This window comes from Octopus sinensis, linkage group LG3, assembly GCF_006345805.1.
Source record: "Octopus sinensis linkage group LG3, ASM634580v1, whole genome shotgun sequence".
In the NCBI taxonomy this organism is placed as follows: Eukaryota; Metazoa; Mollusca; class Cephalopoda; order Octopoda; family Octopodidae; genus Octopus; species Octopus sinensis.
In genome coordinates this window covers 72,597,876-72,615,484 of record NC_042999.1, presented here as the reverse complement: position 1 = coordinate 72,615,484, position 17,609 = coordinate 72,597,876, and the positions used below count along the sequence as shown (strand labels likewise).

Genomic DNA, 17,609 nt, shown 5'->3' with positions numbered 1-17,609 from the left:
AAAAGTGCACACGTCTGACTCTCATACTTTCTATTCATTCACACGTGCTGCGCATGTTTTTCCGTTTATCATTGTCCAGAAGTAAAACGTTGCAAAACGAGACAGGCTGCTTAAACAAACACTACTGCGTGCTGGCATCCAGACCTGGGGACTCTTCCGAATATTTGTCATGTACACATTAGCAGCATCTACAGCAAAAATAAGGATAATGACGATACCCCCATCAATAATTTCAATGAATGCAACTGTAGCAACAACAACACTTACAACTAAGGGAAAGTCTTAATGAAGAATGCTGTCGCCCATCCTAACATAAATCCCTAGCTTTCTCAGGGGTTTGAACTTATTGGGATTTTTGGTGAGAATGAGGTTGGCTGGTATTGACAAATGATACAACTGGAAGAGCCCTTTACTCCTCAGTTTCCCACCCCACTACACCCTCTTTGACGCGTGCTTATACAAACAACGAATGCTTGCGTGGGATACATGACACCTGATCATATCTAAATATCTGTAGACTTAAGTGAATATATAAATACGTGAAGGTCTATCAGGCTTGCATCAGAATCTATTGACGTTTGGTCAGGACATTTCTCTCCTTCAGCAGTCAAGTCAGTTCAACAGACATATACAACAATGGTGAGTAGATATTCATGTTTTCCAAGATTTGTTAATCAATGAGTTTTTCTTCTTTCCTTTCTTACTTTCATTGACTTGGTTGAGACGTTGAGACGATTGATAGATATCATACAACCTTGGTGACTTTTTCACGTGCTGCTAGTTTAGAAAAGAAAGTTAGAGAAATAGTAAATAAGAATCATGTCAGGACAGTCAAATCCAAATACACAGTACGTCTTTGGTGATATGACAACTACAAAGCCGACAACGATTTCTAACAAACTCAAACTCAAAGGAATATTTTTGTATGTAGGGAGAAGAAACAATCAATCAAAGTGACTTCTAAATATTTTACCAATGATGGAAGAATGAATAGCATTGTCGACACCGACATGATTTGAACTCAGAAAAAAAAAAAGAGTAGGTGGGCATGATATTAGATTTCTGCAACATATTTAGTCGACCAGTTTACCGATTCTGCTACCCACCACCTTCACACTGCTGATAATATACCATGGTGAAAAACTACAATTACGTAAGAGAATGGTCCAGACGTTCGACTAGAATTCAAGTCCCGGACCAATTAATGCTTTATGAGAGAATGTGTAGAAGTCCTACGCATCTTTGCGTTTGTGCTTGCCCCCGCCACCATCGCTTGTTTACACTTTCATAACTTAGCGGTTCGCCAAAAGAAACCGATAGACTTAAAAGTACTGGTGTCGATTTGTGTGGCTAAATCATTCAAGGAGGTGCCCCAGTATGGCTGCAGTCCAATGACTGAAACAAGTGAAAAAAGTAAAGACATACGTACATAAATACACACACACATACATATATGTATGAGTGTGAGTGAGTTTGAGTGTGGGAAAATACCCTCGGGTGCTTTCCACAAGAACATATAGTTATGTGAAGCTATTATACTTAATCTAGTGAGCCGGAAATAAACACACACACACCACACACACACACACATATATATATATATATATATGTTCAGTTACAATACTTTCAGCTGTAGGCACAAGGCCTGAAATTTTGTGAGGTGGGGAGGGGCAGTCGATTGCATCGACCCCAGTACACAACTGGTACTTAATTTATCGACCCCGAAAGGATGAAAGGCAAAGTTGATCTCGGCGGGATTTGAACTCAGAACGTAAACAGCTGGTGGAAATGCCTCAAGACATTTTGTCCAACGCTCTATCTATTCTGCCTGACACCGATCCTTTAAAAACCATTTTTGATTGTTAGTTATCGACCTAGAGGGATGAATGACAAAGCTATTCTTAGCAAGATTTGAACTCAGAACATAAAGAAACGGAAGAAATATCACAAGGTATTTTGTCCAACGCTCTGTTAAATCTTCCCATCCACTGCACTTTCACAGATGATATATTCACCAAAAATTTTATTTCTTTCCATTTCCGCCGACTTTCATTTCTTTCAGAAGCAAAAATACTGTTTGCATCCGGAAAAACAAGACAAAACAAAACAAACCCTAATGTGGAACCACGCTTATTTTCCTAATAATTTTTTGAAAAAATAAACCACCCCCAGCAAAGACAAAACAAAACATAACAAAAAAAAAAAAAGACAAGCCCCCACCACCCCAATTTAAATAAGCAATTTCTACGTGTTCTTGCTGGCGATTTAATTATTTCTGAATCAGCATGTTTATCTCCAGTGACCTTAGATGCGAAATAAGCGACTCCTTAAATAGAGGTTTATTGCTGGATGCTGGTTCATAGCATGTAATTTTTCTTCGAAAGAAACTGAACATAGCATTACAAGCCACTGAAATAATTATATAATCAGCGATGTTACGCTGGGATTAAAGTATCTTTAGGATCAAAGTAAAGACACTTCTTTAACAGTTGTTAGCTCAGTATACCTAGTGGAGTACTGTTCATAGCAGGAAAACTAAACGCCTTTCTGTACTCAAATCTTCCTAAAAGCATGCAGTATGTACAGGGAAAGCCTCCCCAGTGACTTTGCTTTTTAGGAGATCTAGAAATCGGGCATTTCCAAGACTTAATTTTATCTGCGTCTCATTCCGCAGCATAAATGGGTAAAACACAGAAAAACAAATACATAATCAAATCTTGAATGCCTCTTGTAGAAAGAACATCGGTTGTATTAGTGGTATGAGAAGTGATCTGCTTCATAATGGGGAAGATAAAAATGAAAGGAAAACACCTCATCTATTCCATTTTCATTGTCATTTACGAATTATACCTATTTCTTTACTACCCACATGGAGCTAAACACAGAGGGGACAAACAATGATAGACAAACGGATTAAGTCGATTATATCGACCCCAGTGCGTAACTGGTATTTAATTTATCGACCCCGAAAGGACGAAAGGCAAAGTCGACCTCGACGGAATTTGAACTCAGAACGTAGCGGCAGACGAAATACTGCTAAGGATTTCGCTCGGCGTGCTAACGATTCTGCCAGCTCGCCGGCTCGTCGTTTACGAATTACATCAAGTGTCGTGGTATAAGAGCAAAACTCCTTCAATAGTCACAGAAACTTTGTAAAGATGCCTAAGTTATTCTAAGTAAAATATTACTAATGTGTAATAGATGTCAGTAATGTCTATATAATGCGGATATATATATTTTTTATTATTTGTGTGTGTGTTATTAACTTGACTCACTGAATAAGCAACTGTCATTTTATCTGGGACAATGGAAACCATTTAAATTATGTTGTGCAGCTGTGTATTCGATATTAAAGCATAGTATTTAGAGACAAGATTCACAGTCTTAAAGATTTTAGCATAAAGAAGTAATAGGAAATCTATTGTATGCGATACAAAAACGATAGTCGGTTACTTGATACCGCTAATGAAGAGAATATCTAACTTGTTTTGAACTTTTCGTTTTACTTGAAGTGCAACTACTATTTTGTGAATAGTATGCACGAACACGATTTTCATCTTTTGTGTCTATCGCCATTATACGGTAAGTTATGATACTATTAGATTGTAGGGGCACCATTGAAATTTTCATGTAGAGTAAGTCAAACTGGTGGCGTTTAGCCCAAGTAAATACACATAAAATACAATTTTTCATTTCTCTCATCAATGGTATCATCTTAAGGCGGCAATTTTGAGCAAGTGGAGCGTACTATTAAGAGCCAAGTGTTCTTCCTGGTCACATTGCAATACTGGCATTACGACACTAATCTCGTGATAGCTTCTTTTATAAGATACTATTGCCATTTATAAGATACTTTTGTGAAGGCGCATGGCTCAGTGGTTAGATCGTCAAGCTTACGATCGTGGTATTTAATTCATCGACCTCGAAAGGATGAAAGGCAAAGTTGACCTCAACAGAATTTGAATTCAGAACGTAACGGCAGACAAAATACCGCTAGGCATTTCGCCCGGCGTGCTAACGTTTCTACCAGCTCGCCGCCTTCAGTTTCTGTCTCTCAAATCCACTCAAAAAGCTTTGGTCGGCCCGAAGCTATAGAAGACACTTTCCAAAGGGGTAACACAGTGGAACTGAACCTGGAACTATGTGGTTGGGAAGCAAGTTTCTAATCACACAGCCTTTTAAAACAAATTCTGATTAGACTGGCGCACGCGCATGACTCAGTTACCAGCTTACTTCAATGTCATATCAGATTGCTGGCAAACAACCTAAACTCTTAGTAAAAATGCAATAACTACACGTGCTCCATCCATCACGTTGTAAAATGCTCTGAAAAATAATTTTGAGTCAAGTAAAATTATACAGGTAATTTTACCTTCTATCTTTTTATTTACTTCAGTCATTGAACGGCGGTCATACTGGAGCATCGGCTTGAACGATTTAGTGGAACAAATCGATCTCAGTACTTATTTTTTTAAAAGGCTCTTTCTGACCGAAATGCGAAGTTATGAAGACGTAAACAAGCCAGCACCGGTTTTCAAGCGGTGTGGGCCATAGACAAGCGCAAAAGTACACACATATACATGCAGATATACACATACGTATATACATGGTGGCTGCCCCCTCGTTATCGAGTATGGCCATTGCACGAAGCTTAATTAATGTTGATATCGTGCAATGCCTGTGCAAGAAGATTCTTTTTAAAATGAGGAAAGGCTGTGCACTGAGTCAATCCCACTCACTAAGCAACAGCAGCCATAATCCAAAAAGAAGAACTAGTCAACATCATCGGTAACCACTGAGCCGCAGGTTTTATGTCGGAGTTATCCCAGTTACCTGAGTTACCTTCTCCTAGAAGGCTGCCTTAACAAAGGCTAGGAGTCCTTCACTTCCAATGGTTTAACCGCGCGATCCGGTATTCAGTCCGATTATTTCTATGTCCCTGCGCATGATACATCCTTAAGACATTTATTGGATGGCCGTTGACTCTCAAGAGTTCCTCCGCCCTTTGACGGATATTGTTTTTCATCCCGCAGGGTGTCCAATAAACATCCTCCTCACCAAGCAAGCTTGGTGAGGTTGCCGGTTTAGTCGCCGACGACCCGACCATGCAACAGGTTGTACTGGGTTACATGTTACCAGTAGCACTCGAAAGTGACCTGACATAATCCGTACGTACATACATGCATACATACATACATACATACATACACACACACACACATACATACATACATACATACATACATACATACATACATACATACATACATACATACATACATACATACATACATATGTGTGTGTGTGTGTGTCCCTTTGTATATATTGATAAACTACGTGTGCCGACAAAAGAGAAGAATGTATTTATTGAAGAATTCCGCACGCACCAAACTTGTAACAGCTGAAGACTTGCAATAATCATCGAATTGATTATAGGCCTCTAGATTTGTATCAATCAATCAATCAATCAATCAGTCAGTCAACCTGGTGCTGTAGTAGAAGACACTTGCTCAAGGTGTCGCATAATGGGATTGAACCCGAAAACGAGTTGTTGCAATGCGAGCTTCTTAACCACGTAGTGGAACCTACATTTTTTCTTCTTTTACTTGTTTCAGTCATTTGACCGCGGCCAAGCTGGAGCACCGCTATATATTTTTTTCTAAATTTAATTTAATTTTTCTTTCAGGTCAAAACTCTGTTCGTTGTTTTCCTTTTGGGACTAGTGGTTGCAGCATCTGCAGTTACCAACCCTGCCGCACAATGTTACACTCTATGTGAAACTCAGTTCCATGAATGTCGCAAAACAAACTCTAAGGATGATTGTTGCACCAGTTTCAAGAGCTGTTTCAAAACTGCCTGTTCAGCCGACACGTTTTTGTGAGTTAAAACAACAAAAAACATTATTTATTTCCTTGTCAGATAATAAATGATACTGGAGGGAGGAAGAAGAAGGAAAGGTATTCTCAGGCCGGAGATTAAAAACAGATTATTTCAAATAAAGATACCCATGAGTCAGATGGGGAGGAGAGGGGTTAAAATGAGGTGACGGATGGAGGTGGTGCATCTAACTTATGTCATAGAGGAGCACTCCGTCGGTTACGACGACGGGGGTCCCAGCTGATACGATCAACGGAACAGCCTGCTCATGAAATTAACGTGCAAGTGACTGAGCAATCCACAGACACGCGTACCCCTAACGTAGTTCTCAGGGAGATTCAGCGTGACACAAAGTGTGACAAGGCCGGCCCTTTGAAATACAGGTACAACACACTTTTGCCAGCTGAGTCGACTGGAGCAACGTGAAATAAAGTGTCTTGCTCAAGGACACAACGCGTCGCCGGGAATCGAACTCACGACCTTACAATCGTGAGCCGCATGCCCTAACCACTAAGCCACGCGCCTTCACACTTATGTCACATATGCTCTTAGGAAATGCATGACTGTAATAACATCCCTCAGGGATTATTGTCTTTTCTGCTAGAGTATGGCGTATAGATTTGATGGAAGAAAATTAATCAATCGAAAATTACTTTAGCATGACCTTTTCTCTAGTTTTGAGTGAAAGAAAGACATCATTAGTGAAAAATATGACTATATAATAATAATAATGCATAAAACGTGCCGATATTTATAAATGTAAGCGCAATCTTTTCTTCTATCCTCCCTCCCCTAACTAAGATAAAACTTTAAAGATGATTGATGAACTAACTAACCTGTTACTTCAGCTACCTACTATGAAGATATGAAATTGAAACTGTAAAACAGACTGATACATGGTCTTTGACCTTGCTAAAAATAACAGCAAAATCTTTCCTAATCATTCACTACCATCTTAAAAGCTATATTGAACAATGTAATTCCTGAAAAGCAAATAACAGTATTGTCACTGTTAGAACACTATTCATCAAAGTTTTATTAGGCCATGTCTCAACAACGACGAAATTTACTTCAAGCCAACGAGAGAAAGTCTCTGCTAGGGTGTTCCATCTGCTAGATATAGTAACTACAATTCCTTCAAATTACATCTTTTATTATGGAAAGATACATTGGAAAATAGAGTCCCAAATATACCGAATGATGACATATTTACGTAAGTGCGTGAACATACGTATATGCATACGTGTATGTGTGTGCGTGTTTGTGTGTGTATATAAATTTAAGTCACAATATATGGATTCAAGTAATCCAGTAGTACTCATAAAAAAAGCTCCGTAGTGTATTACTCTACAAAACAGAATATATTGTACGATTCAAGAAAAAACGTTATTATTTTGAAAGAGTTTTGCATTTTGCATTAATGCAGGCATGTAAGTAATTTATTTATTATTAAATATAATAATATAAATTATTTACATATCTTTAAGCTACGAAACAATTTGTTGAGGTATTAGACTAAAATTTCATCAAAGCTATTTCTCTGTCATATATATATATATATATATATATAAGGAACAATTAATGCTCGTTGATAATCACAATTCAGATATATACTGCCGAGAAATAGAATACAAATTACACTTGTGGGATATCGGTTTCAAATTTCGGCACAAGGTCAGTAATTTGGGGGTATTACATCGACCCCAGTGCCCAACTGGCACCTTTTATCGACCCCGAGAAGCTGAAATATAAAGCTGATTTCAGCGGAATCAGATTGTGAAGACGGACAAAATGCCGCTAAGTATTTAACTCTGCGTGTTAACGATTCGGCTAGCTCGCAGCCTTAATAATAATAATAATAATAATAATAATAATAATAATAATGGTTTCAAATATTGGCACAAGGCGAGCAATTACGGTGGAGGGGGCTAATCAATTACATCGACCATAGTGCACAACTGGTACTTATTTTATCGATTTCGAGGGGATGAAACGCAAAATCGACCTTGGCAGAATTTGAACTCAGATCATAAAATCAGATGAAATTCCGCTAAGCATTTTACGCAGTATGCAAACGATTCTGTCGGCTTGCCGCCTTACATTTGCGGGATATTAGTAGTCGCTTAGTCTTGACCAAGACTACATCAAAAGCTTACTTCTTACAAAAATGCTCGCCTCCTATTCTGGAATATTCATCCTCATCGTAGGAAATAGGTTCATTACTGATATATATATATATATATATATATATATATATATATATATATATATTATATATATATATATATATATATATATATATATCAGCTGTAGAAATGAGTTGCGACGTCACTGGTGCCAAGCTGTATCGACCTTTGTCTTTCCTTTGGATAACACTGGTGGTGTGGAGAGGGGAGGCTGGTATGCATGGGCGACTGCTCGTCTTCCATAAACAACCTTGCCCGGACTTGTGTCTAGGAGGGTAACTTTCTAGGTGCAATCCCATGGTCATTCATGACCGAAGGGGGTCTTTACCCTTTATATATATATATATATATATATATATATATATGTATATATATAAAAAAAAATATATATATATAACAATTTTTTATAATTTTGAGTATAATTATAATTAGGGTTCAGCAAAAAAATTTGCTTCACCACATAACGAAAATGTAGAAACAGCAGTCAGACACCTAGCTATTTCTCTACAATAAGAGAATCTCCCTAATTATAATTATACTCATAATTATAAAAAAAAATCGTTCTTTAAGTTTACCAATTATGGTTCTTTTAACATGCCGAAACTACTTGGTAAAATTATCAATAATTATTAATTAATTAGTTAATTTTACCCTTTATTATATATATATATCCATTCTTGTTGCTTATTTTATATATATATTCCGCCTTATTATATATATATATATTCCACCTTCACAATTTAACATATTATTGAATAACTTTCATATTTCGAATTTCGCATTTCTCCATGCTGTAATCTTTACTTTACTGTTTCTCTTTTTTTTCTCTCTCTTTCTGCAGCTGCCCTCCTTCGAAAGATGACGCTGCTGAAGGTGACGATGTCTGGGGAATGGAAGGCGCTTTTAAAAGGCCAAAAAACGAGTGAAGTACCAAGCAGTACCTGCCGTATAAATTTCACTGTCATTTCTATAATCAGTACTGAATGCCAATACAGTTACCTTCCATCTTCTCCATAAATGTAGAATTTTTTTTTATATAATAATAATAATAATAATATATAAATTAATATATAATAACATAATAACATATATATATATATATATATATATATATATTATATATATATATATATATATATATATATATATTATATATATATATATAGTATTGTAACATTATATAATACTATTTGTTTACCGAACGCTTACGAATAAATGATATGAAACACAAAACGGTTATTAAGTGTTGTAAATCAATTATAACAAGTGTGCCTTCAGAGGTGAATCGGTAATGTATCTAACATCAAACCTGGGGTCCATGGTTTCGTATCTAGTCACAAGCTCTGAGCAATGTCACTGCACTGAATTCTCGACTGTGGTTTCTCCAAGTTCGCCCAAATCAAGCAAACTTTTGGTCAAAATAATTTCACCCGTGACCACATTTCTTTGTTCCGCTAACACAATGCATGTAAGACTACAATAGTATGAAGGATATTTGGCTGCTATTTCTGACGCACAAAGCCCTCTCGTTGATTCAAGTTCCGAATAGGTAACTCAAGGTTGTAAACTAGCGTTATAAGGCAGCAATGTGGAATTGATTATTTCGTTTGTTTTGCAGAGCTGAGTTAATTTCCTTACTGCAGATAATAAAGGCGAGGCTGGTATCATGAGTTCCAGGGTCGATAAATAAAGAACCAGTCTAGTACGAGATTGATTCCCCCTCTCTTACTCTTCCTCTCGCTTCTCTCACCCTCTCCATTCTCCCTCTATACCTATTTCTTTACTACCCACAAGGGGCTAAACACAGAAAAGATGAAAGTCGACTTCGGCGGAATTTGAACTCACAACGTAACGGCAGACGAAATACCTATTTCTATTTCTTTATTACCCACAAGGGGCTAAACACAGAGGGGACAAACAAGGACAGACATAGGTATTAAGTCGATTACATCGACCCCAGTACGTAACTGGTACTTAATTTATCGACCCCGAAAGGATGAAAGGTAAAGTCGACCTCGGCGGAATTTGAACTCACAACGTAACGCAGACGAAATACCGCTAGGCATTTCGCCCAGCGTGCTAACGTTTCTGCCAGCTCGCCGCCTTATACCCTCCCGCTTTTCCCTTCTCTCCCTCCTCACACTTCTCTATCAACTTCTCTCTCCTCCTCTTCCTTTTCTCCTCTCTCCCTTCTCTCTGTTTCTGTCTGTCTGTTTCTGTCTTTGTGTCTGTTTCTCCGTCTCTCTGCCTTTCTGAGTCGGCTGTGTTGTTGAGCTGTGAGAAACGTCATTGGATTACTTACAAAGTCCCTTTTCCTGGAAATGTAGACAGACTGAACCCACTCACTTCCACCACTGCAACCTCCCCGTCTCTGTTATGCAACTGCAACTGCTCTAAGATGTCCAGTTGTGTGCAGTATAGTACGGAAACAGTAGAAGAAAAAAAAGAAGAAAAGTAATGTTTGTTACCACTTCAACAAACATACGACATTCAGCCGCTGATTTTGCAACAAGTTAAGCAGCTAGTTCTAAAATCTCTGTATGAGATGTAAATGGTAACAAAAGCAGAAAGTAATGTTTTGCCACTTTAAATATGACTGTTCCGTACGGAACAAACATTTTTTAAACCCCAGAAAGCCATCTGCAGCTGGTTAACGGTACAACCTGTGTCCAATATAATGCGAGCAGGGGAGCGAACCCCTACCATTTAGCGATGACCAGATCAGTATACCAATCTGGTTTCAGGGTATTTCCCTTTGGCAGTACTGGACACTTGTCTGTTAGACAAGGCAGTCGTTCGTCCTAGCTCGCAATATATAGAAAAATAAGCGACATTCAGCCGCTGATTTTGCAACCAGCAAAGAGAACATCTCACAGGTTGTGTCGTTAACCAGCTGGAGGAGATGTCCTCCTGGAGTTTAAAAAAAATGGTTGTAACGTAGTTCCGTGCCGAACAGCCATGTTGAAGTGGCAACAAACATTATTTTTCAGTATTGTTACTATTTACATACCATAGAGATTTTAGAACTAACCACGTACTTTGCTTGTTAAAACAAAAAAAGAAAAATTTAAAAAACTGCATGAGTAAGCTCCCTTCGAACCGAATTTCCTCAACAATATTCCGATTCATGAATTTGTTTCGTTACTCTTAAACATTGAAGTGTATATACATAACAAAAGCCCATAGACGTTACGTATTCCTATTGCTATTGTGATAAAAGTTTGTTATTGTGTCTATGTAAAGAAACCAGTATAACTGGCTATAAAGAAAGTAACATGAAAGCTGTTACTATTTATCTCATTCTTAGATTAATAAAATTAATATTATACACTAGCGTTTTCAACGTTCACCTGCAGCTGCAATATTTAGACACATCAGGATCGTATCTTGGGTGGGGGGCACAATATACAAAATATTCTAACAATTTTTTTTTATATACAGTACAGGTGTAGGCGTGGGTGTGCAGTAAGAAGTTAGCTTCACAATCGCATGGTTCCGGGTTCGGTCCCATTGTGTGGCACCTCCGGCGAGTGTCTTCTACTATAACCTCGGACCGACCAAAGCCTTGTGAGTGGATTTGGTAGGCTGAATGCGAAAAAAGCCCGTCGTGTATATATATATATATATATATATATATATATATATATATATATATATATATATATATATATATATGTGCGTGCGTGTGTGTGTAGTAGTTTCATGCAGACATACTGTGGATTCGATCCTCGGTAGCCGAATTTCTCTTAACAATTCAGCACCACTTTTCTCATGGTCAACCAATAGTTTTTCTGTGAGTGACAGGAGTTACATTTGCCAGATGCCTTCGCTAAGCAAAATAATGTCTTTGCCACTTGAGCCTTCTAACCTCTTCTAGGCCACCAAAAGCTAGAATGGAGATAACAGACCGCCAACGGAATTCATTTTTCTCAACAATATACTTCTCCTTCAAACTAGTTTGGATGATTATAAATACTAAAACACCGTAGGAAAAAGTGAATTGGCAAAAAGGAGATGATGCAAAGGCGACCACAGGCAGAATCCAGTTAGTGATATAATTCAACTGAGAGAAGGCTTACAGTGAGATTGTTAACTATGATACATTGTCTTATCACAACACCACTGATGTTTAAATGTCAGGCACAATGACGGTATCATTTTATCGACGCCCTACACTTAACATTCACTCTATCTTCCTCTAATTTCTAGTTAGGCAGCTAGCAGTTGACCAAACATAACCAGCAACAACATACAAGAAAAGATAACTCTATTGTTTTTATATGATACAAACACCTGCCCGTCGAGGCATGGTATTATACGAAGTGACGGTAAATAAATATTTCTTAACAACTTCGATCACTGTTCTTATTCCGTCTTGCATACCAGCAACCAACACCTTTACAGCAACCGTTACAATTGGTGACCCTCGACTGTAACGAAGAACCAACTGTTTTACACACACACACACACACACACACACACACACATGCCTGTATGTATGTATAAATATATGTGTGTGTGTGTGCATACATGTGTGTGTGTACGTGTGTGTAACTCTCTGTCTGTGTTTGCCCTCCCACCACCTCTTGACAACCGTTGTTGGTGTGTTTACGCCCCCGTAACCAAGCAGTTCGGCAAAAGAACCCGATAGAATAAGTACTAGGCTTAGAAAATAAGTCTCGGGGTCGATTTATTCGACTTAAACCCTTCAAAGTGGTACTCCAGCATAACCGCAATCAAATGACAAATAAATAACAGAAATAATAAATGAATTTTTAATAATATTTAATTATAAAAATGTAATAAGATTTCTTAATCATCGAATGCCTATGAGGGACCAGTAAAGTAGAATAAGAATCAAAAGGGTCTATAGATAAAAAATAATTGAGAAACATTGATCTAGATGCTTTTTTAGAAGTGTCTACGTTGTTTTTGATGGCTTTTCTGCTATTCCTGTCGTGTCAAGGGTTTCGTGGGCCAACGTTTACAGGCAACACCTTGTTCTCTGCCCAGCTTTTACTTGTCCTTCATAATCGATCTTAATAACACAAAAACTCTAGAGATGTTTCAGCTGCGAATGTGCATCTATTTTTTTTTTAATCTCTTAGTCATGAGGAAAGCGCTGTGGTCATAACTCATTACTGGGCTCCCGAAACTGGTGTGAGATGGAGAGAAGGTATTCTCAAGCCGCTGACATGACCCGAATACTTGCGAGAGAATGGTCTCTGCTAAAGGTACCATATAGCAAGGAGCTGTTAATCGAAACACGTGGTTGGTAGTTTATCTGGTATTTCTTGCAGGAATTTGGCCAGGTACCTTGGATTTATTTCGGAATAGTTTTAAACATTGCAGAGCCAGATGAGATAAAAAAAAAAAAAGAAGTTATGTCGATTTTTGTTGAGGGCTTAGCCTTCGGTGATTTTTACACTTGATACCAACATCGTTTGAACAACGCTAATGGAATATTTTCAGCATTGTACAAATGTAGCGCTGACAGCGATGTTGGAGAGAACAACGTTTGAACTTTTTGAGACGATCTCAGTAACCAAGGCCTGTCAGTATTTGTTTTCATTTTTGTAATTAATCTCTTTGGTATTTCAGTAGTCATAACTGAATGGACAACAGTATTCAAAGTGAGACAGAAATAAAGTAAGAGAATAGAAAGATGATGACTTTTGATTCTGTGAAAAGCTCAGTCACTTGCACGTTAATTTCACGAGCAGGCAGTTCCGTTAATCGGATCGACTGGAACTGTCGTCGTCGCAACCGACGGAATGTCAGTGTTGATGTGGGCACTTCAGCTTTGAATATTGTTGGTAATTACGCACATGACTCCAGTATGATATGATATCATTGAAAGCTCTTCAGAGGGAAGAGAGTTTGGTTGCTTAAGTACATCCACTTTTCCCAAACGGATGAGCTGAAATTTTTTATAAGTTAGAGTTAGGGTTAGGGCTGTTTATTTTGTTTCAATTTCACTTTATATATATACATAGTGAAACTATTAAAAGTGAAACTATTAAAAGTGAAAGAATAAAAGTGAAACAATATAAAAGTGACACCATTTATAATTGTTACTCTGTCGAAAGTTTCAGTTTTATTCTTCGAGTTTTGAGACATAATACGGAACTAGTGCCAATGTTGCATTATTTTAATCCCCTAAAATTACATGTTGACATTCATGTGGTCTCATAGTATTACCATGTAATATTTTATTTGATTTGGTTGAGCCGTTTGAGAATGCATTGGTAACAGACAGAGTGATAAAGGATTTTATATATAGATAGATAGATGACGAGAAGGACGTCCTACACTGTACCTGGGGGCACTAGCGTAGCTGGGGAACGGTAGCGGCGGTCTGCCCTGGGCGCACATTTGAGTCTGCTGTAGACAATATGTGGTTTTTGTGGGGTCCAGAGGCGGTAAACGGAAGGGCCGCCCTGGGCGGCACACACTCTAGCTACGCTAGTGCACGGGGTCAAACTATTGGGGACTTTTACTGGGTTAGAGGGGACAGAATAAAAGAATCACAATACGTCGCGTTCTGTTTACTTAGAAAGACTTGGTTTGCTGTAAGTTTTCACGGGCACCAGTGTTGGTTAGTTTCTCCAGCAGAACCTTGTGGTCGATTTTGTCGGTCGAATACCTTAGTGAAGTCAAGTTGTAGGAGCTCTGTGTTGGATTCCTCTACCAAGGTATTTAAAATATCATGTCATCAGACTGGTACATAAGCTGTGTTATGTAGTTTTTGTCAACGCAAAAAGGATGTTGGTTGGGGCTTAGATGATTGTTGTCCTCTTGGAAGTCAGTTATTCTCGAATTTTGCACCCTCTTGAATACTTTAATGACGCGTGAAATGAGTGGCATCGAAATGAAATATAAGTGCTGGGGACCTATTTCCCTTTTTGAAAAAGGCGAATGTAATCAGGACAAAATTCTCAGGTATATGGCCTGCATTTAACGACTTCCCCTAAAAATTAGCATAGTCGGTGTCAGTTCTTCTTTGGGACGAAACTACACGCGTGCGCGCACACGCACACATACACACACTATGTGCATGTGTTTGTGTGGAGGCGCAATGGCCCAGTGGTTAGGGCAGCGAACTCGCCGTCGTAGAATCGCGGTTTCGATTCCCAGACAGGGCGTTGTGAGTGTTTATTGAGCGAAAACACCTAAAGCTTCACGAGGCTCCGGCAGTGGATGGTGGTGAACCCTGCTATACTCTTTCACCACAACTTTCTCTCACTCTTTCTTCCTGTTTCTGTTATACCTGCATTGCAAAGGGCCATCCTTGTCACATTCTGTATCGCACTGAATCTCCCAGACAACTACATTAAGGGTACACGTGTCTGTGGAGTGCTCATCCACTTGCACGTTAATTTCACGAGCAGGCTGTTCCGTTGATCGGATCAACTGGAACCCTCGTCGTCCTCACCTCCCCAACATGGACCAGTCCCAACAGGGAGTAGGATGAAGATCTCCAACACTGGAATGAATTGGACTTGTCTGCTCCTGGCAAGGTGGAGGACTGTCGGAGTCAGAGAGCTTGGGACAACATAATTTTGAAGGCCACCTTCGACTCTCACTTCATCCAGTCGGACCAGCGTGAAATACTCAAGTGACTGAATTCATACCATCCCTGTGCCTGACGTTGGTGGCCTACTCAGCTTGGACAAACTTCGTGTCTCCATTGCCCTCAGAGTGGGAGCTGACTTATGCATAGGTTTGAGCTGTCGTTGTGACAGGCTCCTCGACTCCACAGGCCACCATGGTCTTTCTTGCCACCTGAATGCTGGTCCGCACGTCATATAGAGTTAAACCATATACTCAAGAAGAGCTTGACCCAGGCAAACATCCACTCCATCTTGGAATCATCTGGGTTGTCCAGATGTGATGGGAAAAGATCTGACGGTCTCGCCCTGTGCCCCTGGTCGAGGGGCAGTTGCCTTGTCTGGGATGTTACAGTTAGCGACTCCTTTGCTTCTTCTCACATCCTGGATGCTGCGGTCAGAGCGAGATTCAAAGCTTCTGCGACTGAGCGGAACAAAATTCCGAAGTACTGCGATCTGTCGGCCAACTATATTTTCTATCCTGTGACATTCGAGACGTTTGGTGGAGTCAGACCACTAACTGCGAGATTCCTGTCTTCACTGGCAGCTCGCCTAGCTGAGGTAACTGGTGAAGTTCATAAGGACGTTGTTCCAGCGCATCAGCCTCACCATCACTCGCGGCAACGTTACAAGCGTGCTGGCGTGCCCCAATAGTCATTAGAAAGGTTTCCCAGCACCACCAAATTTTCAAGGTGGTGAATTTTGCTTTTTTTTTCCTGCTTCTTTGTGTTTACTGCATTGTCATTTTTTCAATTATGTTCTCTGTTTCGTTCATTTTTTCTAATTTAATTTTTTATTTTTTTTTCTAATTCATGTCATATGTTTCACAACAAATTCCGCAATCTGTGGAAAAATAGATAAATAAATAAATAATTTATAATGATAATAATAAACAACAACAACAACAACAACAACACAACAACAACAACAATAACAATAACAATAATAATAATAATATAATAATAATAATAATAATAATAATAATAAAACCTATCTATGTTTATTATATTACTGATGAAAAATCTCCACTTCGAATTTGTATTTCCGATCATACAAACCACTTCGAATATTATTTATCAAGTTTAAAGTAAAAATCATTTGTGCCGTAAACCATTTACCATTTCTGTGACTCCCCACACTTTCCATTGATACTCTAAGCATGTGCTTATTTTGCTTAACAGTTAGTCCAGCGCTGCCTAAGAGCTTAAACATGTCTGTCACGAATTCTGAAAGACTTGTTGCGCAACAAAAAGTGATCTGATAGCCAATCGGTGGAATTGAATGAACGAATGAAATGAATGAATGACAGGAACATCCGTTCTATTACATTTTCAATTAAATAACAGTACTTTGACCGACGACGTATCTAAGTTGTTTTATAAATAAATATTTGGTAGCTTGAACGTTATGTTTGTTACTGAGCGGTTGAGTTCCTTAGGACAGATTATAATAGAAACAATAACACGGCCAACGCAGCCTGTGATGTGTCTGCCAATCACACTAAACCGTGTATCATAATCGGAGCTGACCTTGGTACTAAAATAATCAAGTAATTGGACCTTGTCATCACTAGGGACTTTTAGGATGACAACGCAAGCTTTTTTTTTTTCCTGTTTGTTGCTGACATGCTCGGAGCATAGTAGACTATCAAATAATTCCTTGAATATATATATAAGAACTCCTTCCCCCCACCTTTTTTTTTTATATCGCCCCCTTATTTTGTCCTCTTTCTTTCCATTTACGATCCCTTTTGATCGAAAACCAAACCCCCTTCTTTTACCTCCAAAAGAAAAGCTCTACCTTGTAATTTTGTCCTGTCTGTGTGCAGCCCTGTGTGGCTAATAAAGAAACATATCTATCAATCTATCTATCTATCTATCTATCTGTCTGTCTATCTGTTTGTCTATCTGTCTGTCTGTCTATCTCTCCCCCTCTC

General features: G+C 38.7%; 1 long non-coding RNA gene across 1 annotated transcript; it reads left to right on the top strand.

Moving 5' to 3' along the window:
* Window positions 1-486: 486 nt before the first annotated feature.
* Window positions 487-9,123, top strand: LOC115209865. The gene is made up of 3 exons (XR_003881337.2): window positions 487-639; window positions 5,687-5,877; window positions 8,905-9,123. It is a non-coding gene; the product is annotated as an uncharacterized LOC115209865 (long non-coding RNA).
* The last annotated feature ends 8,486 nt before the right edge of the window (window positions 9,124-17,609 follow it).